We start from the raw sequence: 20,377 nt of genomic DNA on the forward strand, positions 1-20,377 counted from the left end.
TTGCAACCTACTGCGAAGCCTCATACCGCAATATAAGGAACGTCAAATACTAAGAAAGGGCGGCCTATGAAAGAATTACTACTTTCAATAAGTACACTTAAACGGCTAATTGGGAATAGAAAAACTGTAAAAAGCCCTCTGAGAAAGCCCCCCTCTAACCTTTGATAGTAAGCTTTTCTGTAGTCTGCCTGTTGATGTATTTTCCGTTTGAACTGTGCACAACATGAAGAGACGGAACACTGGCGGCTTGTCACAATGCCCCCCGATGACATCACAATAGCGCTGCTGCCTAGAAAACAAGCTGCGCAGAAGAAGTTGTTCTTTGGGTGGGAGGGTGGGCTAGTGGAAGGAGGGGGCAATCTCTTTTTTTCCCGGGTGGTAGGGGGATGACAGGAGAAGGGAAGCGGGTGGTGAGAAAGGTACAGAGGGCAGGGTTTGGGGGCTGGGAAGGAAAGGGAAAAGATTAGGGTTTGGGGATGATGAAAGGGCTTTCTACGGGTAAGGATGGCAAAGGGTGGCAGTGACGGAAAGTCAGGCAACCTGTCCTGTCCGTCTTTTTGTATCGTGAATTGGAAAGACTGCAAGGGGGAGGGGAGTTGCTTGCGCCCTAAAGGAGGAGTTATTCAGATTCATTGCAGTGGGCGGCGGCTGCAAAACGCACCATTCTTCTTGTTTTGGCTCTGCAAAGCAGCCTTTTCAAGGGTTGGCTTGGGTGACAAAATGTCTTGTGTAGGCGTGGGTTTGTCTCCCTCTCGCTCTCTCTCCCTAAGATGTGTCCGGCATAGGCCAGGGTGCCACTCGAGGCCCAAACCAATTCTGGTTATCGCTTCTCGGCCTTTTGGCTAAGATCAAGTGTAGTATCTGTTCTTATCAGTTTAATATCTGATACGTCCCCTATCTGGGGACCATATATTAAATGGATTTTTAGAACAGGGAGATGGAAAAAGAGCTTGCTCTGTCCACTCCACGCATTGACCTGGTATTGCAGTACCTCCAGGAACGGTGCACCCCTTCTTAACCCAGTTTCCAAAAGCAGAACTCAATTCACCTGATTCATATTAGCCCGATTTAATGAATTGGAAGAAAGCATACGTCTTCATATGCACCTCAATTTGGCCCATTCACTTTTCACACTTCCTCCTTTTGTTTTTTATCTTTCACACTTTTGACTTTCTTTATTCATCCAAATAGCAAACTCATCACCACTCAACCTGACCAACTCGGCTATGTCCCCGTGCTGCAGTTCTCTGTCTTATCTAGATCATTTGCAATTGAATGGAATAGATCCCTTTTGGACAAAGTGGATTCACCTGCTGCTGCAGTGACCACAGGTGTGATAACATCTAGAATTGGCATCTGGTGCGATCTCTCCGCTTCCACTCCAAAGAAAGTTACCTGTTTATTCCTATCATGCATTGGTTTTTGGGGTTTTCTTTGAGTAATGATGATCTCTTTAGTAGTCTGTTGGCGCCCTCTCCTGGAGGAATAGTTTGCTTGCTCTTGGACATTCTAAAAGAGAGGTCATGATAGACATTGAGCTTCTGAGCTCAATTGGGGACAGTCATGGGTGATGAATGTTTGCAACCTACTGCGAAGCCTCATACCGCAATATAAGGAACGTCAAATACTAAGAAAGGGCGGCCTATGAAAGAATTACTACTTTCAATAAGTACACTTAAACGGCTAATTGGGAATAGAAAAACTGTAAAAAGCCCTCTGAGAAAGCCCCCCTCTAACCTTTGATAGTAAGCTTTTCTGTAGTCTGCCTGTTGATGTATTTTCCGTTTGAACTGTGCACAACATGAAGAGACGGAACACTGGCGGCTTGTCACAATGCCCCCCGATGACATCACAATAGCGCTGCTGCCTAGAAAACAAGCTGCGCAGAAGAAGTTGTTCTTTGGGTGGGAGGGTGGGCTAGTGGAAGGAGGGGGCAATCTCTTTTTTTCCCGGGTGGTAGGGGGATGACAGGAGAAGGGAAGCGGGTGGTGAGAAAGGTACAGAGGGCAGGGTTTGGGGGCTGGGAAGGAAAGGGAAAAGATTAGGGTTTGGGGATGATGAAAGGGCTTTCTACGGGTAAGGATGGCAAAGGGTGGCAGTGACGGAAAGTCAGGCAACCTGTCCTGTCCGTCTTTTTGTATCGTGAATTGGAAAGACTGCAAGGGGGAGGGGAGTTGCTTGCGCCCTAAAGGAGGAGTTATTCAGATTCATTGCAGTGGGCGGCGGCTGCAAAACGCACCATTCTTCTTGTTTTGGCTCTGCAAAGCAGCCTTTTCAAGGGTTGGCTTGGGTGACAAAATGTCTTGTGTAGGCGTGGGTTTGTCTCCCTCTCGCTCTCTCTCCCTAAGATGTGTCCGGCATAGGCCAGGGTGCCACTCGAGGCCCAAACCAATTCTGGTTATCGCTTCTCGGCCTTTTGGCTAAGATCAAGTGTAGTATCTGTTCTTATCAGTTTAATATCTGATACGTCCCCTATCTGGGGACCATATATTAAATGGATTTTTAGAACAGGGAGATGGAAAAAGAGCTTGCTCTGTCCACTCCACGCATTGACCTGGTATTGCAGTACCTCCAGGAACGGTGCACCCCTTCTTAACCCAGTTTCCAAAAGCAGAACTCAATTCACCTGATTCATATTAGCCCGATTTAATGAATTGGAAGAAAGCATACGTCTTCATATGCACCTCAATTTGGCCCATTCACTTTTCACACTTCCTCCTTTTGTTTTTTATCTTTCACACTTTTGACTTTCTTTATTCATCCAAATAGCAAACTCATCACCACTCAACCTGACCAACTCGGCTATGTCCCCGTGCTGCAGTTCTCTGTCTTATCTAGATCATTTGCAATTGAATGGAATAGATCCCTTTTGGACAAAGTGGATTCACCTGCTGCTGCAGTGACCACAGGTGTGATAACATCTAGAATTGGCATCTGGTGCGATCTCTCCGCTTCCACTCCAAAGAAAGTTACCTGTTTATTCCTATCATGCATTGGTTTTTGGGGTTTTCTTTGAGTAATGATGATCTCTTTAGTAGTCTGTTGGCGCCCTCTCCTGGAGGAATAGTTTGCTTGCTCTTGGACATTCTAAAAGAGAGGTCATGATAGACATTGAGCTTCTGAGCTCAATTGGGGACAGTCATGGGTGATGAATGTTTGCAACCTACTGCGAAGCCTCATACCGCAATATAAGGAACGTCAAATACTAAGAAAGGGCGGCCTATGAAAGAATTACTACTTTCAATAAGTACACTTAAACGGCTAATTGGGAATAGAAAAACTGTAAAAAGCCCTCTGAGAAAGCCCCCCTCTAACCTTTGATAGTAAGCTTTTCTGTAGTCTGCCTGTTGATGTATTTTCCGTTTGAACTGTGCACAACATGAAGAGACGGAACACTGGCGGCTTGTCACAATGCCCCCCGATGACATCACAATAGCGCTGCTGCCTAGAAAACAAGCTGCGCAGAAGAAGTTGTTCTTTGGGTGGGAGGGTGGGCTAGTGGAAGGAGGGGGCAATCTCTTTTTTTCCCGGGTGGTAGGGGGATGACAGGAGAAGGGAAGCGGGTGGTGAGAAAGGTACAGAGGGCAGGGTTTGGGGGCTGGGAAGGAAAGGGAAAAGATTAGGGTTTGGGGATGATGAAAGGGCTTTCTACGGGTAAGGATGGCAAAGGGTGGCAGTGACGGAAAGTCAGGCAACCTGTCCTGTCCGTCTTTTTGTATCGTGAATTGGAAAGACTGCAAGGGGGAGGGGAGTTGCTTGCGCCCTAAAGGAGGAGTTATTCAGATTCATTGCAGTGGGCGGCGGCTGCAAAACGCACCATTCTTCTTGTTTTGGCTCTGCAAAGCAGCCTTTTCAAGGGTTGGCTTGGGTGACAAAATGTCTTGTGTAGGCGTGGGTTTGTCTCCCTCTCGCTCTCTCTCCCTAAGATGTGTCCGGCATAGGCCAGGGTGCCACTCGAGGCCCAAACCAATTCTGGTTATCGCTTCTCGGCCTTTTGGCTAAGATCAAGTGTAGTATCTGTTCTTATCAGTTTAATATCTGATACGTCCCCTATCTGGGGACCATATATTAAATGGATTTTTAGAACAGGGAGATGGAAAAAGAGCTTGCTCTGTCCACTCCACGCATTGACCTGGTATTGCAGTACCTCCAGGAACGGTGCACCCCTTCTTAACCCAGTTTCCAAAAGCAGAACTCAATTCACCTGATTCATATTAGCCCGATTTAATGAATTGGAAGAAAGCATACGTCTTCATATGCACCTCAATTTGGCCCATTCACTTTTCACACTTCCTCCTTTTGTTTTTTATCTTTCACACTTTTGACTTTCTTTATTCATCCAAATAGCAAACTCATCACCACTCAACCTGACCAACTCGGCTATGTCCCCGTGCTGCAGTTCTCTGTCTTATCTAGATCATTTGCAATTGAATGGAATAGATCCCTTTTGGACAAAGTGGATTCACCTGCTGCTGCAGTGACCACAGGTGTGATAACATCTAGAATTGGCATCTGGTGCGATCTCTCCGCTTCCACTCCAAAGAAAGTTACCTGTTTATTCCTATCATGCATTGGTTTTTGGGGTTTTCTTTGAGTAATGATGATCTCTTTAGTAGTCTGTTGGCGCCCTCTCCTGGAGGAATAGTTTGCTTGCTCTTGGACATTCTAAAAGAGAGGTCATGATAGACATTGAGCTTCTGAGCTCAATTGGGGACAGTCATGGGTGATGAATGTTTGCAACCTACTGCGAAGCCTCATACCGCAATATAAGGAACGTCAAATACTAAGAAAGGGCGGCCTATGAAAGAATTACTACTTTCAATAAGTACACTTAAACGGCTAATTGGGAATAGAAAAACTGTAAAAAGCCCTCTGAGAAAGCCCCCCTCTAACCTTTGATAGTAAGCTTTTCTGTAGTCTGCCTGTTGATGTATTTTCCGTTTGAACTGTGCACAACATGAAGAGACGGAACACTGGCGGCTTGTCACAATGCCCCCCGATGACATCACAATAGCGCTGCTGCCTAGAAAACAAGCTGCGCAGAAGAAGTTGTTCTTTGGGTGGGAGGGTGGGCTAGTGGAAGGAGGGGGCAATCTCTTTTTTTCCCGGGTGGTAGGGGGATGACAGGAGAAGGGAAGCGGGTGGTGAGAAAGGTACAGAGGGCAGGGTTTGGGGGCTGGGAAGGAAAGGGAAAAGATTAGGGTTTGGGGATGATGAAAGGGCTTTCTACGGGTAAGGATGGCAAAGGGTGGCAGTGACGGAAAGTCAGGCAACCTGTCCTGTCCGTCTTTTTGTATCGTGAATTGGAAAGACTGCAAGGGGGAGGGGAGTTGCTTGCGCCCTAAAGGAGGAGTTATTCAGATTCATTGCAGTGGGCGGCGGCTGCAAAACGCACCATTCTTCTTGTTTTGGCTCTGCAAAGCAGCCTTTTCAAGGGTTGGCTTGGGTGACAAAATGTCTTGTGTAGGCGTGGGTTTGTCTCCCTCTCGCTCTCTCTCCCTAAGATGTGTCCGGCATAGGCCAGGGTGCCACTCGAGGCCCAAACCAATTCTGGTTATCGCTTCTCGGCCTTTTGGCTAAGATCAAGTGTAGTATCTGTTCTTATCAGTTTAATATCTGATACGTCCCCTATCTGGGGACCATATATTAAATGGATTTTTAGAACAGGGAGATGGAAAAAGAGCTTGCTCTGTCCACTCCACGCATTGACCTGGTATTGCAGTACCTCCAGGAACGGTGCACCCCTTCTTAACCCAGTTTCCAAAAGCAGAACTCAATTCACCTGATTCATATTAGCCCGATTTAATGAATTGGAAGAAAGCATACGTCTTCATATGCACCTCAATTTGGCCCATTCACTTTTCACACTTCCTCCTTTTGTTTTTTATCTTTCACACTTTTGACTTTCTTTATTCATCCAAATAGCAAACTCATCACCACTCAACCTGACCAACTCGGCTATGTCCCCGTGCTGCAGTTCTCTGTCTTATCTAGATCATTTGCAATTGAATGGAATAGATCCCTTTTGGACAAAGTGGATTCACCTGCTGCTGCAGTGACCACAGGTGTGATAACATCTAGAATTGGCATCTGGTGCGATCTCTCCGCTTCCACTCCAAAGAAAGTTACCTGTTTATTCCTATCATGCATTGGTTTTTGGGGTTTTCTTTGAGTAATGATGATCTCTTTAGTAGTCTGTTGGCGCCCTCTCCTGGAGGAATAGTTTGCTTGCTCTTGGACATTCTAAAAGAGAGGTCATGATAGACATTGAGCTTCTGAGCTCAATTGGGGACAGTCATGGGTGATGAATGTTTGCAACCTACTGCGAAGCCTCATACCGCAATATAAGGAACGTCAAATACTAAGAAAGGGCGGCCTATGAAAGAATTACTACTTTCAATAAGTACACTTAAACGGCTAATTGGGAATAGAAAAACTGTAAAAAGCCCTCTGAGAAAGCCCCCCTCTAACCTTTGATAGTAAGCTTTTCTGTAGTCTGCCTGTTGATGTATTTTCCGTTTGAACTGTGCACAACATGAAGAGACGGAACACTGGCGGCTTGTCACAATGCCCCCCGATGACATCACAATAGCGCTGCTGCCTAGAAAACAAGCTGCGCAGAAGAAGTTGTTCTTTGGGTGGGAGGGTGGGCTAGTGGAAGGAGGGGGCAATCTCTTTTTTTCCCGGGTGGTAGGGGGATGACAGGAGAAGGGAAGCGGGTGGTGAGAAAGGTACAGAGGGCAGGGTTTGGGGGCTGGGAAGGAAAGGGAAAAGATTAGGGTTTGGGGATGATGAAAGGGCTTTCTACGGGTAAGGATGGCAAAGGGTGGCAGTGACGGAAAGTCAGGCAACCTGTCCTGTCCGTCTTTTTGTATCGTGAATTGGAAAGACTGCAAGGGGGAGGGGAGTTGCTTGCGCCCTAAAGGAGGAGTTATTCAGATTCATTGCAGTGGGCGGCGGCTGCAAAACGCACCATTCTTCTTGTTTTGGCTCTGCAAAGCAGCCTTTTCAAGGGTTGGCTTGGGTGACAAAATGTCTTGTGTAGGCGTGGGTTTGTCTCCCTCTCGCTCTCTCTCCCTAAGATGTGTCCGGCATAGGCCAGGGTGCCACTCGAGGCCCAAACCAATTCTGGTTATCGCTTCTCGGCCTTTTGGCTAAGATCAAGTGTAGTATCTGTTCTTATCAGTTTAATATCTGATACGTCCCCTATCTGGGGACCATATATTAAATGGATTTTTAGAACAGGGAGATGGAAAAAGAGCTTGCTCTGTCCACTCCACGCATTGACCTGGTATTGCAGTACCTCCAGGAACGGTGCACCCCTTCTTAACCCAGTTTCCAAAAGCAGAACTCAATTCACCTGATTCATATTAGCCCGATTTAATGAATTGGAAGAAAGCATACGTCTTCATATGCACCTCAATTTGGCCCATTCACTTTTCACACTTCCTCCTTTTGTTTTTTATCTTTCACACTTTTGACTTTCTTTATTCATCCAAATAGCAAACTCATCACCACTCAACCTGACCAACTCGGCTATGTCCCCGTGCTGCAGTTCTCTGTCTTATCTAGATCATTTGCAATTGAATGGAATAGATCCCTTTTGGACAAAGTGGATTCACCTGCTGCTGCAGTGACCACAGGTGTGATAACATCTAGAATTGGCATCTGGTGCGATCTCTCCGCTTCCACTCCAAAGAAAGTTACCTGTTTATTCCTATCATGCATTGGTTTTTGGGGTTTTCTTTGAGTAATGATGATCTCTTTAGTAGTCTGTTGGCGCCCTCTCCTGGAGGAATAGTTTGCTTGCTCTTGGACATTCTAAAAGAGAGGTCATGATAGACATTGAGCTTCTGAGCTCAATTGGGGACAGTCATGGGTGATGAATGTTTGCAACCTACTGCGAAGCCTCATACCGCAATATAAGGAACGTCAAATACTAAGAAAGGGCGGCCTATGAAAGAATTACTACTTTCAATAAGTACACTTAAACGGCTAATTGGGAATAGAAAAACTGTAAAAAGCCCTCTGAGAAAGCCCCCCTCTAACCTTTGATAGTAAGCTTTTCTGTAGTCTGCCTGTTGATGTATTTTCCGTTTGAACTGTGCACAACATGAAGAGACGGAACACTGGCGGCTTGTCACAATGCCCCCCGATGACATCACAATAGCGCTGCTGCCTAGAAAACAAGCTGCGCAGAAGAAGTTGTTCTTTGGGTGGGAGGGTGGGCTAGTGGAAGGAGGGGGCAATCTCTTTTTTTCCCGGGTGGTAGGGGGATGACAGGAGAAGGGAAGCGGGTGGTGAGAAAGGTACAGAGGGCAGGGTTTGGGGGCTGGGAAGGAAAGGGAAAAGATTAGGGTTTGGGGATGATGAAAGGGCTTTCTACGGGTAAGGATGGCAAAGGGTGGCAGTGACGGAAAGTCAGGCAACCTGTCCTGTCCGTCTTTTTGTATCGTGAATTGGAAAGACTGCAAGGGGGAGGGGAGTTGCTTGCGCCCTAAAGGAGGAGTTATTCAGATTCATTGCAGTGGGCGGCGGCTGCAAAACGCACCATTCTTCTTGTTTTGGCTCTGCAAAGCAGCCTTTTCAAGGGTTGGCTTGGGTGACAAAATGTCTTGTGTAGGCGTGGGTTTGTCTCCCTCTCGCTCTCTCTCCCTAAGATGTGTCCGGCATAGGCCAGGGTGCCACTCGAGGCCCAAACCAATTCTGGTTATCGCTTCTCGGCCTTTTGGCTAAGATCAAGTGTAGTATCTGTTCTTATCAGTTTAATATCTGATACGTCCCCTATCTGGGGACCATATATTAAATGGATTTTTAGAACAGGGAGATGGAAAAAGAGCTTGCTCTGTCCACTCCACGCATTGACCTGGTATTGCAGTACCTCCAGGAACGGTGCACCCCTTCTTAACCCAGTTTCCAAAAGCAGAACTCAATTCACCTGATTCATATTAGCCCGATTTAATGAATTGGAAGAAAGCATACGTCTTCATATGCACCTCAATTTGGCCCATTCACTTTTCACACTTCCTCCTTTTGTTTTTTATCTTTCACACTTTTGACTTTCTTTATTCATCCAAATAGCAAACTCATCACCACTCAACCTGACCAACTCGGCTATGTCCCCGTGCTGCAGTTCTCTGTCTTATCTAGATCATTTGCAATTGAATGGAATAGATCCCTTTTGGACAAAGTGGATTCACCTGCTGCTGCAGTGACCACAGGTGTGATAACATCTAGAATTGGCATCTGGTGCGATCTCTCCGCTTCCACTCCAAAGAAAGTTACCTGTTTATTCCTATCATGCATTGGTTTTTGGGGTTTTCTTTGAGTAATGATGATCTCTTTAGTAGTCTGTTGGCGCCCTCTCCTGGAGGAATAGTTTGCTTGCTCTTGGACATTCTAAAAGAGAGGTCATGATAGACATTGAGCTTCTGAGCTCAATTGGGGACAGTCATGGGTGATGAATGTTTGCAACCTACTGCGAAGCCTCATACCGCAATATAAGGAACGTCAAATACTAAGAAAGGGCGGCCTATGAAAGAATTACTACTTTCAATAAGTACACTTAAACGGCTAATTGGGAATAGAAAAACTGTAAAAAGCCCTCTGAGAAAGCCCCCCTCTAACCTTTGATAGTAAGCTTTTCTGTAGTCTGCCTGTTGATGTATTTTCCGTTTGAACTGTGCACAACATGAAGAGACGGAACACTGGCGGCTTGTCACAATGCCCCCCGATGACATCACAATAGCGCTGCTGCCTAGAAAACAAGCTGCGCAGAAGAAGTTGTTCTTTGGGTGGGAGGGTGGGCTAGTGGAAGGAGGGGGCAATCTCTTTTTTTCCCGGGTGGTAGGGGGATGACAGGAGAAGGGAAGCGGGTGGTGAGAAAGGTACAGAGGGCAGGGTTTGGGGGCTGGGAAGGAAAGGGAAAAGATTAGGGTTTGGGGATGATGAAAGGGCTTTCTACGGGTAAGGATGGCAAAGGGTGGCAGTGACGGAAAGTCAGGCAACCTGTCCTGTCCGTCTTTTTGTATCGTGAATTGGAAAGACTGCAAGGGGGAGGGGAGTTGCTTGCGCCCTAAAGGAGGAGTTATTCAGATTCATTGCAGTGGGCGGCGGCTGCAAAACGCACCATTCTTCTTGTTTTGGCTCTGCAAAGCAGCCTTTTCAAGGGTTGGCTTGGGTGACAAAATGTCTTGTGTAGGCGTGGGTTTGTCTCCCTCTCGCTCTCTCTCCCTAAGATGTGTCCGGCATAGGCCAGGGTGCCACTCGAGGCCCAAACCAATTCTGGTTATCGCTTCTCGGCCTTTTGGCTAAGATCAAGTGTAGTATCTGTTCTTATCAGTTTAATATCTGATACGTCCCCTATCTGGGGACCATATATTAAATGGATTTTTAGAACAGGGAGATGGAAAAAGAGCTTGCTCTGTCCACTCCACGCATTGACCTGGTATTGCAGTACCTCCAGGAACGGTGCACCCCTTCTTAACCCAGTTTCCAAAAGCAGAACTCAATTCACCTGATTCATATTAGCCCGATTTAATGAATTGGAAGAAAGCATACGTCTTCATATGCACCTCAATTTGGCCCATTCACTTTTCACACTTCCTCCTTTTGTTTTTTATCTTTCACACTTTTGACTTTCTTTATTCATCCAAATAGCAAACTCATCACCACTCAACCTGACCAACTCGGCTATGTCCCCGTGCTGCAGTTCTCTGTCTTATCTAGATCATTTGCAATTGAATGGAATAGATCCCTTTTGGACAAAGTGGATTCACCTGCTGCTGCAGTGACCACAGGTGTGATAACATCTAGAATTGGCATCTGGTGCGATCTCTCCGCTTCCACTCCAAAGAAAGTTACCTGTTTATTCCTATCATGCATTGGTTTTTGGGGTTTTCTTTGAGTAATGATGATCTCTTTAGTAGTCTGTTGGCGCCCTCTCCTGGAGGAATAGTTTGCTTGCTCTTGGACATTCTAAAAGAGAGGTCATGATAGACATTGAGCTTCTGAGCTCAATTGGGGACAGTCATGGGTGATGAATGTTTGCAACCTACTGCGAAGCCTCATACCGCAATATAAGGAACGTCAAATACTAAGAAAGGGCGGCCTATGAAAGAATTACTACTTTCAATAAGTACACTTAAACGGCTAATTGGGAATAGAAAAACTGTAAAAAGCCCTCTGAGAAAGCCCCCCTCTAACCTTTGATAGTAAGCTTTTCTGTAGTCTGCCTGTTGATGTATTTTCCGTTTGAACTGTGCACAACATGAAGAGACGGAACACTGGCGGCTTGTCACAATGCCCCCCGATGACATCACAATAGCGCTGCTGCCTAGAAAACAAGCTGCGCAGAAGAAGTTGTTCTTTGGGTGGGAGGGTGGGCTAGTGGAAGGAGGGGGCAATCTCTTTTTTTCCCGGGTGGTAGGGGGATGACAGGAGAAGGGAAGCGGGTGGTGAGAAAGGTACAGAGGGCAGGGTTTGGGGGCTGGGAAGGAAAGGGAAAAGATTAGGGTTTGGGGATGATGAAAGGGCTTTCTACGGGTAAGGATGGCAAAGGGTGGCAGTGACGGAAAGTCAGGCAACCTGTCCTGTCCGTCTTTTTGTATCGTGAATTGGAAAGACTGCAAGGGGGAGGGGAGTTGCTTGCGCCCTAAAGGAGGAGTTATTCAGATTCATTGCAGTGGGCGGCGGCTGCAAAACGCACCATTCTTCTTGTTTTGGCTCTGCAAAGCAGCCTTTTCAAGGGTTGGCTTGGGTGACAAAATGTCTTGTGTAGGCGTGGGTTTGTCTCCCTCTCGCTCTCTCTCCCTAAGATGTGTCCGGCATAGGCCAGGGTGCCACTCGAGGCCCAAACCAATTCTGGTTATCGCTTCTCGGCCTTTTGGCTAAGATCAAGTGTAGTATCTGTTCTTATCAGTTTAATATCTGATACGTCCCCTATCTGGGGACCATATATTAAATGGATTTTTAGAACAGGGAGATGGAAAAAGAGCTTGCTCTGTCCACTCCACGCATTGACCTGGTATTGCAGTACCTCCAGGAACGGTGCACCCCTTCTTAACCCAGTTTCCAAAAGCAGAACTCAATTCACCTGATTCATATTAGCCCGATTTAATGAATTGGAAGAAAGCATACGTCTTCATATGCACCTCAATTTGGCCCATTCACTTTTCACACTTCCTCCTTTTGTTTTTTATCTTTCACACTTTTGACTTTCTTTATTCATCCAAATAGCAAACTCATCACCACTCAACCTGACCAACTCGGCTATGTCCCCGTGCTGCAGTTCTCTGTCTTATCTAGATCATTTGCAATTGAATGGAATAGATCCCTTTTGGACAAAGTGGATTCACCTGCTGCTGCAGTGACCACAGGTGTGATAACATCTAGAATTGGCATCTGGTGCGATCTCTCCGCTTCCACTCCAAAGAAAGTTACCTGTTTATTCCTATCATGCATTGGTTTTTGGGGTTTTCTTTGAGTAATGATGATCTCTTTAGTAGTCTGTTGGCGCCCTCTCCTGGAGGAATAGTTTGCTTGCTCTTGGACATTCTAAAAGAGAGGTCATGATAGACATTGAGCTTCTGAGCTCAATTGGGGACAGTCATGGGTGATGAATGTTTGCAACCTACTGCGAAGCCTCATACCGCAATATAAGGAACGTCAAATACTAAGAAAGGGCGGCCTATGAAAGAATTACTACTTTCAATAAGTACACTTAAACGGCTAATTGGGAATAGAAAAACTGTAAAAAGCCCTCTGAGAAAGCCCCCCTCTAACCTTTGATAGTAAGCTTTTCTGTAGTCTGCCTGTTGATGTATTTTCCGTTTGAACTGTGCACAACATGAAGAGACGGAACACTGGCGGCTTGTCACAATGCCCCCCGATGACATCACAATAGCGCTGCTGCCTAGAAAACAAGCTGCGCAGAAGAAGTTGTTCTTTGGGTGGGAGGGTGGGCTAGTGGAAGGAGGGGGCAATCTCTTTTTTTCCCGGGTGGTAGGGGGATGACAGGAGAAGGGAAGCGGGTGGTGAGAAAGGTACAGAGGGCAGGGTTTGGGGGCTGGGAAGGAAAGGGAAAAGATTAGGGTTTGGGGATGATGAAAGGGCTTTCTACGGGTAAGGATGGCAAAGGGTGGCAGTGACGGAAAGTCAGGCAACCTGTCCTGTCCGTCTTTTTGTATCGTGAATTGGAAAGACTGCAAGGGGGAGGGGAGTTGCTTGCGCCCTAAAGGAGGAGTTATTCAGATTCATTGCAGTGGGCGGCGGCTGCAAAACGCACCATTCTTCTTGTTTTGGCTCTGCAAAGCAGCCTTTTCAAGGGTTGGCTTGGGTGACAAAATGTCTTGTGTAGGCGTGGGTTTGTCTCCCTCTCGCTCTCTCTCCCTAAGATGTGTCCGGCATAGGCCAGGGTGCCACTCGAGGCCCAAACCAATTCTGGTTATCGCTTCTCGGCCTTTTGGCTAAGATCAAGTGTAGTATCTGTTCTTATCAGTTTAATATCTGATACGTCCCCTATCTGGGGACCATATATTAAATGGATTTTTAGAACAGGGAGATGGAAAAAGAGCTTGCTCTGTCCACTCCACGCATTGACCTGGTATTGCAGTACCTCCAGGAACGGTGCACCCCTTCTTAACCCAGTTTCCAAAAGCAGAACTCAATTCACCTGATTCATATTAGCCCGATTTAATGAATTGGAAGAAAGCATACGTCTTCATATGCACCTCAATTTGGCCCATTCACTTTTCACACTTCCTCCTTTTGTTTTTTATCTTTCACACTTTTGACTTTCTTTATTCATCCAAATAGCAAACTCATCACCACTCAACCTGACCAACTCGGCTATGTCCCCGTGCTGCAGTTCTCTGTCTTATCTAGATCATTTGCAATTGAATGGAATAGATCCCTTTTGGACAAAGTGGATTCACCTGCTGCTGCAGTGACCACAGGTGTGATAACATCTAGAATTGGCATCTGGTGCGATCTCTCCGCTTCCACTCCAAAGAAAGTTACCTGTTTATTCCTATCATGCATTGGTTTTTGGGGTTTTCTTTGAGTAATGATGATCTCTTTAGTAGTCTGTTGGCGCCCTCTCCTGGAGGAATAGTTTGCTTGCTCTTGGACATTCTAAAAGAGAGGTCATGATAGACATTGAGCTTCTGAGCTCAATTGGGGACAGTCATGGGTGATGAATGTTTGCAACCTACTGCGAAGCCTCATACCGCAATATAAGGAACGTCAAATACTAAGAAAGGGCGGCCTATGAAAGAATTACTACTTTCAATAAGTACACTTAAACGGCTAATTGGGAATAGAAAAACTGTAAAAAGCCCTCTGAGAAAGCCCCCCTCTAACCTTTGATAGTAAGCTTTTCTGTAGTCTGCCTGTTGATGTATTTTCCGTTTGAACTGTGCACAACATGAAGAGACGGAACACTGGCGGCTTGTCACAATGCCCCCCGATGACATCACAATAGCGCTGCTGCCTAGAAAACAAGCTGCGCAGAAGAAGTTGTTCTTTGGGTGGGAGGGTGGGCTAGTGGAAGGAGGGGGCAATCTCTTTTTTTCCCGGGTGGTAGGGGGATGACAGGAGAAGGGAAGCGGGTGGTGAGAAAGGTACAGAGGGCAGGGTTTGGGGGCTGGGAAGGAAAGGGAAAAGATTAGGGTTTGGGGATGATGAAAGGGCTTTCTACGGGTAAGGATGGCAAAGGGTGGCAGTGACGGAAAGTCAGGCAACCTGTCCTGTCCGTCTTTTTGTATCGTGAATTGGAAAGACTGCAAGGGGGAGGGGAGTTGCTTGCGCCCTAAAGGAGGAGTTATTCAGATTCATTGCAGTGGGCGGCGGCTGCAAAACGCACCATTCTTCTTGTTTTGGCTCTGCAAAGCAGCCTTTTCAAGGGTTGGCTTGGGTGACAAAATGTCTTGTGTAGGCGTGGGTTTGTCTCCCTCTCGCTCTCTCTCCCTAAGATGTGTCCGGCATAGGCCAGGGTGCCACTCGAGGCCCAAACCAATTCTGGTTATCGCTTCTCGGCCTTTTGGCTAAGATCAAGTGTAGTATCTGTTCTTATCAGTTTAATATCTGATACGTCCCCTATCTGGGGACCATATATTAAATGGATTTTTAGAACAGGGAGATGGAAAAAGAGCTTGCTCTGTCCACTCCACGCATTGACCTGGTATTGCAGTACCTCCAGGAACGGTGCACCCCTTCTTAACCCAGTTTCCAAAAGCAGAACTCAATTCACCTGATTCATATTAGCCCGATTTAATGAATTGGAAGAAAGCATACGTCTTCATATGCACCTCAATTTGGCCCATTCACTTTTCACACTTCCTCCTTTTGTTTTTTATCTTTCACACTTTTGACTTTCTTTATTCATCCAAATAGCAAACTCATCACCACTCAACCTGACCAACTCGGCTATGTCCCCGTGCTGCAGTTCTCTGTCTTATCTAGATCATTTGCAATTGAATGGAATAGATCCCTTTTGGACAAAGTGGATTCACCTGCTGCTGCAGTGACCACAGGTGTGATAACATCTAGAATTGGCATCTGGTGCGATCTCTCCGCTTCCACTCCAAAGAAAGTTACCTGTTTATTCCTATCATGCATTGGTTTTTGGGGTTTTCTTTGAGTAATGATGATCTCTTTAGTAGTCTGTTGGCGCCCTCTCCTGGAGGAATAGTTTGCTTGCTCTTGGACATTCTAAAAGAGAGGTCATGATAGACATTGAGCTTCTGAGCTCAATTGGGGACAGTCATGGGTGATGAATGTTTGCAACCTACTGCGAAGCCTCATACCGCAATATAAGGAACGTCAAATACTAAGAAAGGGCGGCCTATGAAAGAATTACTACTTTCAATAAGTACACTTAAACGGCTAATTGGGAATAGAAAAACTGTAAAAAGCCCTCTGAGAAAGCCCCCCTCTAACCTTTGATAGTAAGCTTTTCTGTAGTCTGCCTGTTGATGTATTTTCCGTTTGAACTGTGCACAACATGAAGAGACGGAACACTGGCGGCTTGTCACAATGCCCCCCGATGACATCACAATAGCGCTGCTGCCTAGAAAACAAGCTGCGCAGAAGAAGTTGTTCTTTGGGTGGGAGGGTGGGCTAGTGGAAGGAGGGGGCAATCTCTTTTTTTCCCGGGTGGTAGGGGGATGACAGGAGAAGGGAAGCGGGTGGTGAGAAAGGTACAGAGGGCAGGGTTTGGGGGCTGGGAAGGAAAGGGAAAAGATTAGGGTTTGGGGATGATGAAAGGGCTTTCTACGGGTAAGGATGGCAAAGGGTGGCAGTGACGGAAAGTCAGGCAACCTGTCCTGTCCGTCTTTTTGTATCGTGAATTGGAAAGACTGCAAGGGGGAGGGGAGTTGCTTGCGCCCTAAAGGAGGAGTTATTCAGATTCATTGCAGTGGGCGGCGGCTGCAAAACGCACCATTCTTCTTGTTTTGGCTCTGCAAAGCAGCCTTTTCAAGGGTTGGCTTGGGTGACAAAATGTCTTGTGTAGGCGTGGGTTTGTCTCCCTCTCGCTCTCTCTCCCTAAGATGTGTCCGGCATAGGCCAGGGTGCCACTCGAGGCCCAAACCAATTCTGGTTATCGCTTCTCGGCCTTTTGGCTAAGATCAAGTGTAGTATCTGTTCTTATCAGTTTAATATCTGATACGTCCCCTATCTGGGGACCATATATTAAATGGATTTTTAGAACAGGGAGATGGAAAAAGAGCTTGCTCTGTCCACTCCACGCATTGACCTGGTATTGCAGTACCTCCAGGAACGGTGCATCCCTTCTTAACCCAGTTTCCAAAAGCAGAACTCAATTCACCTGATTCATATTAGCCCGATTTAATGAATTGGAAGAAAGCATACGTCTTCATATGCACCTCAATTTGGCCCATTCACTTTTCACACTTCCTCCTTTTGTTTTTTATCTTTCACACTTTTGACTTTCTTTATTCATCCAAATAGCAAACTCATCACCACTCAACCTGACCAACTCGGCTATGTCCCCGTGCTGCAGTTCTCTGTCTTATCTAGATCATTTGCAATTGAATGGAATAGATCCCTTTTGGACAAAGTGGATTCACCTGCTGCTGCAGTGACCACAGGTGTGATAACATCTAGAATTGGCATCTGGTGCGATCTCTCCGCTTCCACTCCAAAGAAAGTTACCTGTTTATTCCTATCATGCATTGGTTTTTGGGGTTTTCTTTGAGTAATGATGATCTCTTTAGTAGTCTGTTGGCGCCCTCTCCTGGAGGAATAGTTTGCTTGCTCTTGGACATTCTAAAAGAGAGGTCATGATAGACATTGAGCTTCTGAGCTCAATTGGGGACAGTCATGGGTGATGAATGTTTGCAACCTACTGCGAAGCCTCATACCGCAATATAAGGAACGTCAAATACTAAGAAAGGGCGGCCTATGAAAGAATTACTACTTTCAATAAGTACACTTAAACGGCTAATTGGGAATAGAAAAACTGTAAAAAGCCCTCTGAGAAAGCCCCCCTCTAACCTTTGATAGTAAGCTTTTCTGTAGTCTGCCTGTTGATGTATTTTCCGTTTGAACTGTGCACAACATGAAGAGACGGAACACTGGCGGCTTGTCACAATGCCCCCCGATGACATCACAATAGCGCTGCTGCCTAGAAAACAAGCTGCGCAGAAGAAGTTGTTCTTTGGGTGGGAGGGTGGGCTAGTGGAAGGAGGGGGCAATCTCTTTTTTTCCCGGGTGGTAGGGGGATGACAGGAGAAGGGAAGCGGGTGGTGAGAAAGGTACAGAGGGCAGGGTTTGGGGGCTGGGAAGGAAAGGGAAAAGATTAGGGTTTGGGGATGATGAAAGGGCTTTCTACGGGTAAGGATGGCAAAGGGTGGCAGTGACGGAAAGTCAGGCAACCTGTCCTGTCCGTCTTTTTGTATCGTGAATTGGAAAGACTGCAAGGGGGAGGGGAGTTGCTTGCGCCCTAAAGGAGGAGTTATTCAGATTCATTGCAGTGGGCGGCGGCTGCAAAACGCACCATTCTTCTTGTTTTGGCTCTGCAAAGCAGCCTTTTCAAGGGTTGGCTTGGGTGACAAAATGTCTTGTGTAGGCGTGGGTTTGTCTCCCTCTCGCTCTCTCTCCCTAAGATGTGTCCGGCATAGGCCAGGGTGCCACTCGAGGCCCAAACCAATTCTGGTTATCGCTTCTCGGCCTTTTGGCTAAGATCAAGTGTAGTATCTGTTCTTATCAGTTTAATATCTGATACGTCCCCTATCTGGGGACCATATATTAAATGGATTTTTAGAACAGGGAGATGGAAAAAGAGCTTGCTCTGTCCACTCCACGCATTGACCTGGTATTGCAGTACCTCCAGGAACGGTGCACCCCTTCTTAACCCAGTTTCCAAAAGCAGAACTCAATTCACCTGATTCATATTAGCCCGATTTAATGAATTGGAAGAAAGCATACGTCTTCATATGCACCTCAATTTGGCCCATTCACTTTTCACACTTCCTCCTTTTGTTTTTTATCTTTCACACTTTTGACTTTCTTTATTCATCCAAATAGCAAACTCATCACCACTCAACCTGACCAACTCGGCTATGTCCCCGTGCTGCAGTTCTCTGTCTTATCTAGATCATTTGCAATTGAATGGAATAGATCCCTTTTGGACAAAGTGGATTCACCTGCTGCTGCAGTGACCACAGGTGTGATAACATCTAGAATTGGCATCTGGTGCGATCTCTCCGCTTCCACTCCAAAGAAAGTTACCTGTTTATTCCTATCATGCATTGGTTTTTGGGGTTTTCTTTGAGTAATGATGATCTCTTTAGTAGTCTGTTGGCGCCCTCTCCTGGAGGAATAGTTTGCTTGCTCTTGGACATTCTAAAAGAGAGGTCATGATAGACATTGAGCTTCTGAGCTCAATTGGGGACAGTCATGGGTGATGAATGTTTGCAACCTACTGCGAAGCCTCATACCGCAATATAAGGAACGTCAAATACTAAGAAAGGGCGGCCTATGAAAGAATTACTACTTTCAATAAGTACACTTAAACGGCTAATTGGGAATAGAAAAACTGTAAAAAGCCCTCTGAGAAAGCCCCCCTCTAACCTTTGATAGTAAGCTTTTCTGTAGTCTGCCTGTTGATGTATTTTCCGTTTGAACTGTGCACAACATGAAGAGACGGAACACTGGCGGCTTGTCACAATGCCCCCCGATGACATCACAATAGCGCTGCTGCCTAGAAAACAAGCTGCGCAGAAGAAGTTGTTCTTTGGGTGGGAGGGTGGGCTAGTGGAAGGAGGGGGCAATCTCTTTTTTTCCCGGGTGGTAGGGGGATGACAGGAGAAGGGAAGCGGGTGGTGAGAAAGGTACAGAGGGCAGGGTTTGGGGGCTGGGAAGGAAAGGGAAAAGATTAGGGTTTGGGGATGATGAAAGGGCTTTCTACGGGTAAGGATGGCAAAGGGTGGCAGTGACGGAAAGTCAGGCAACCTGTCCTGTCCGTCTTTTTGTATCGTGAATTGGAAAGACTGCAAGGGGGAGGGGAGTTGCTTGCGCCCTAAAGGAGGAGTTATTCAGATTCATTGCAGTGGGCGGCGGCTGCAAAACGCACCATTCTTCTTGTTTTGGCTCTGCAAAGCAGCCTTTTCAAGGGTTGGCTTGGGTGACAAAATGTCTTGTGTAGGCGTGGGTTTGTCTCCCTCTCGCTCTCTCTCCCTAAGATGTGTCCGGCATAGGCCAGGGTGCCACTCGAGGCCCAAACCAATTCTGGTTATCGCTTCTCGGCCTTTTGGCTAAGATCAAGTGTAGTATCTGTTCTTATCAGTTTAATATCTGATACGTCCCCTATCTGGGGACCATATATTAAATGGATTTTTAGAACAGGGAGATGGAAAAAGAGCTTGCTCTGTCCACTCCACGCATTGACCTGGTATTGCAGTACCTCCAGGAACGGTGCACCCCTTCTTAACCCAGTTTCCAAAAGCAGAACTCAATTCACCTGATTCATATTAGCCCGATTTAATGAATTGGAAGAAAGCATACGTCTTCATATGCACCTCAATTTGGCCCATTCACTTTTCACACTTCCTCCTTTTGTTTTTTATCTTTCACACTTTTGACTTTCTTTATTCATCCAAATAGCAAACTCATCACCACTCAACCTGACCAACTCGGCTATGTCCCCGTGCTGCAGTTCTCTGTCTTATCTAGATCATTTGCAATTGAATGGAATAGATCCCTTTTGGACAAAGTGGATTCACCTGCTGCTGCAGTGACCACAGGTGTGATAACATCTAGAATTGGCATCTGGTGCGATCTCTCCGCTTCCACTCCAAAGAAAGTTACCTGTTTATTCCTATCATGCATTGGTTTTTGGGGTTTTCTTTGAGTA

The 20,377-nt window shown here is 46.3% G+C and overlaps 13 non-coding genes across 13 annotated transcripts; all 13 read left to right on the forward strand.

Annotated features, from left to right (window-relative positions):
- Window positions 1–822: 822 nt before the first annotated feature.
- Window positions 823–1,013, forward strand: LOC142288561 (U2 spliceosomal RNA). Its single transcript, XR_012749314.1, has one exon. It is a non-coding gene; the product is annotated as a U2 spliceosomal RNA (small nuclear RNA).
- A 1,387-nt stretch (window positions 1,014–2,400) lies between these two features.
- Window positions 2,401–2,591, forward strand: LOC142288573 (U2 spliceosomal RNA). Its single transcript, XR_012749325.1, has one exon. It is a non-coding gene; the product is annotated as a U2 spliceosomal RNA (small nuclear RNA).
- A 1,387-nt stretch (window positions 2,592–3,978) lies between these two features.
- On the forward strand, window positions 3,979–4,169 carry LOC142288585 (U2 spliceosomal RNA). The gene has a single exon (XR_012749336.1). It is a non-coding gene; the product is annotated as a U2 spliceosomal RNA (small nuclear RNA).
- Window positions 4,170–5,556: 1,387 nt separating this feature from the next.
- On the forward strand, window positions 5,557–5,747 carry LOC142288597 (U2 spliceosomal RNA). The gene has a single exon (XR_012749347.1). It is a non-coding gene; the product is annotated as a U2 spliceosomal RNA (small nuclear RNA).
- A 1,387-nt stretch (window positions 5,748–7,134) lies between these two features.
- On the forward strand, window positions 7,135–7,325 carry LOC142288606 (U2 spliceosomal RNA). Its single transcript, XR_012749351.1, has one exon. It is a non-coding gene; the product is annotated as a U2 spliceosomal RNA (small nuclear RNA).
- A 1,387-nt stretch (window positions 7,326–8,712) lies between these two features.
- Window positions 8,713–8,903, forward strand: LOC142288562 (U2 spliceosomal RNA). The gene has a single exon (XR_012749315.1). It is a non-coding gene; the product is annotated as a U2 spliceosomal RNA (small nuclear RNA).
- A 1,387-nt stretch (window positions 8,904–10,290) lies between these two features.
- On the forward strand, window positions 10,291–10,481 carry LOC142288564 (U2 spliceosomal RNA). The gene has a single exon (XR_012749316.1). It is a non-coding gene; the product is annotated as a U2 spliceosomal RNA (small nuclear RNA).
- A 1,387-nt stretch (window positions 10,482–11,868) lies between these two features.
- Window positions 11,869–12,059, forward strand: LOC142288565 (U2 spliceosomal RNA). Its single transcript, XR_012749317.1, has one exon. It is a non-coding gene; the product is annotated as a U2 spliceosomal RNA (small nuclear RNA).
- A 1,387-nt stretch (window positions 12,060–13,446) lies between these two features.
- On the forward strand, window positions 13,447–13,637 carry LOC142288566 (U2 spliceosomal RNA). The gene has a single exon (XR_012749318.1). It is a non-coding gene; the product is annotated as a U2 spliceosomal RNA (small nuclear RNA).
- A 1,387-nt stretch (window positions 13,638–15,024) lies between these two features.
- Window positions 15,025–15,215, forward strand: LOC142288567 (U2 spliceosomal RNA). Its single transcript, XR_012749319.1, has one exon. It is a non-coding gene; the product is annotated as a U2 spliceosomal RNA (small nuclear RNA).
- A 1,387-nt stretch (window positions 15,216–16,602) lies between these two features.
- LOC142288599 (U2 spliceosomal RNA) lies at window positions 16,603–16,793 on the forward strand. Its single transcript, XR_012749349.1, has one exon. It is a non-coding gene; the product is annotated as a U2 spliceosomal RNA (small nuclear RNA).
- A 1,387-nt stretch (window positions 16,794–18,180) lies between these two features.
- LOC142288568 (U2 spliceosomal RNA) lies at window positions 18,181–18,371 on the forward strand. The gene has a single exon (XR_012749320.1). It is a non-coding gene; the product is annotated as a U2 spliceosomal RNA (small nuclear RNA).
- Window positions 18,372–19,758: 1,387 nt separating this feature from the next.
- On the forward strand, window positions 19,759–19,949 carry LOC142288569 (U2 spliceosomal RNA). Its single transcript, XR_012749321.1, has one exon. It is a non-coding gene; the product is annotated as a U2 spliceosomal RNA (small nuclear RNA).
- The last annotated feature ends 428 nt before the right edge of the window (window positions 19,950–20,377 follow it).

The sequence above is a fragment of the Anomaloglossus baeobatrachus genome, unplaced genomic scaffold (genome assembly GCF_048569485.1).
Source record: "Anomaloglossus baeobatrachus isolate aAnoBae1 unplaced genomic scaffold, aAnoBae1.hap1 Scaffold_841, whole genome shotgun sequence".
NCBI classification, from domain to species: domain Eukaryota; kingdom Metazoa; phylum Chordata; class Amphibia; order Anura; family Aromobatidae; genus Anomaloglossus; species Anomaloglossus baeobatrachus.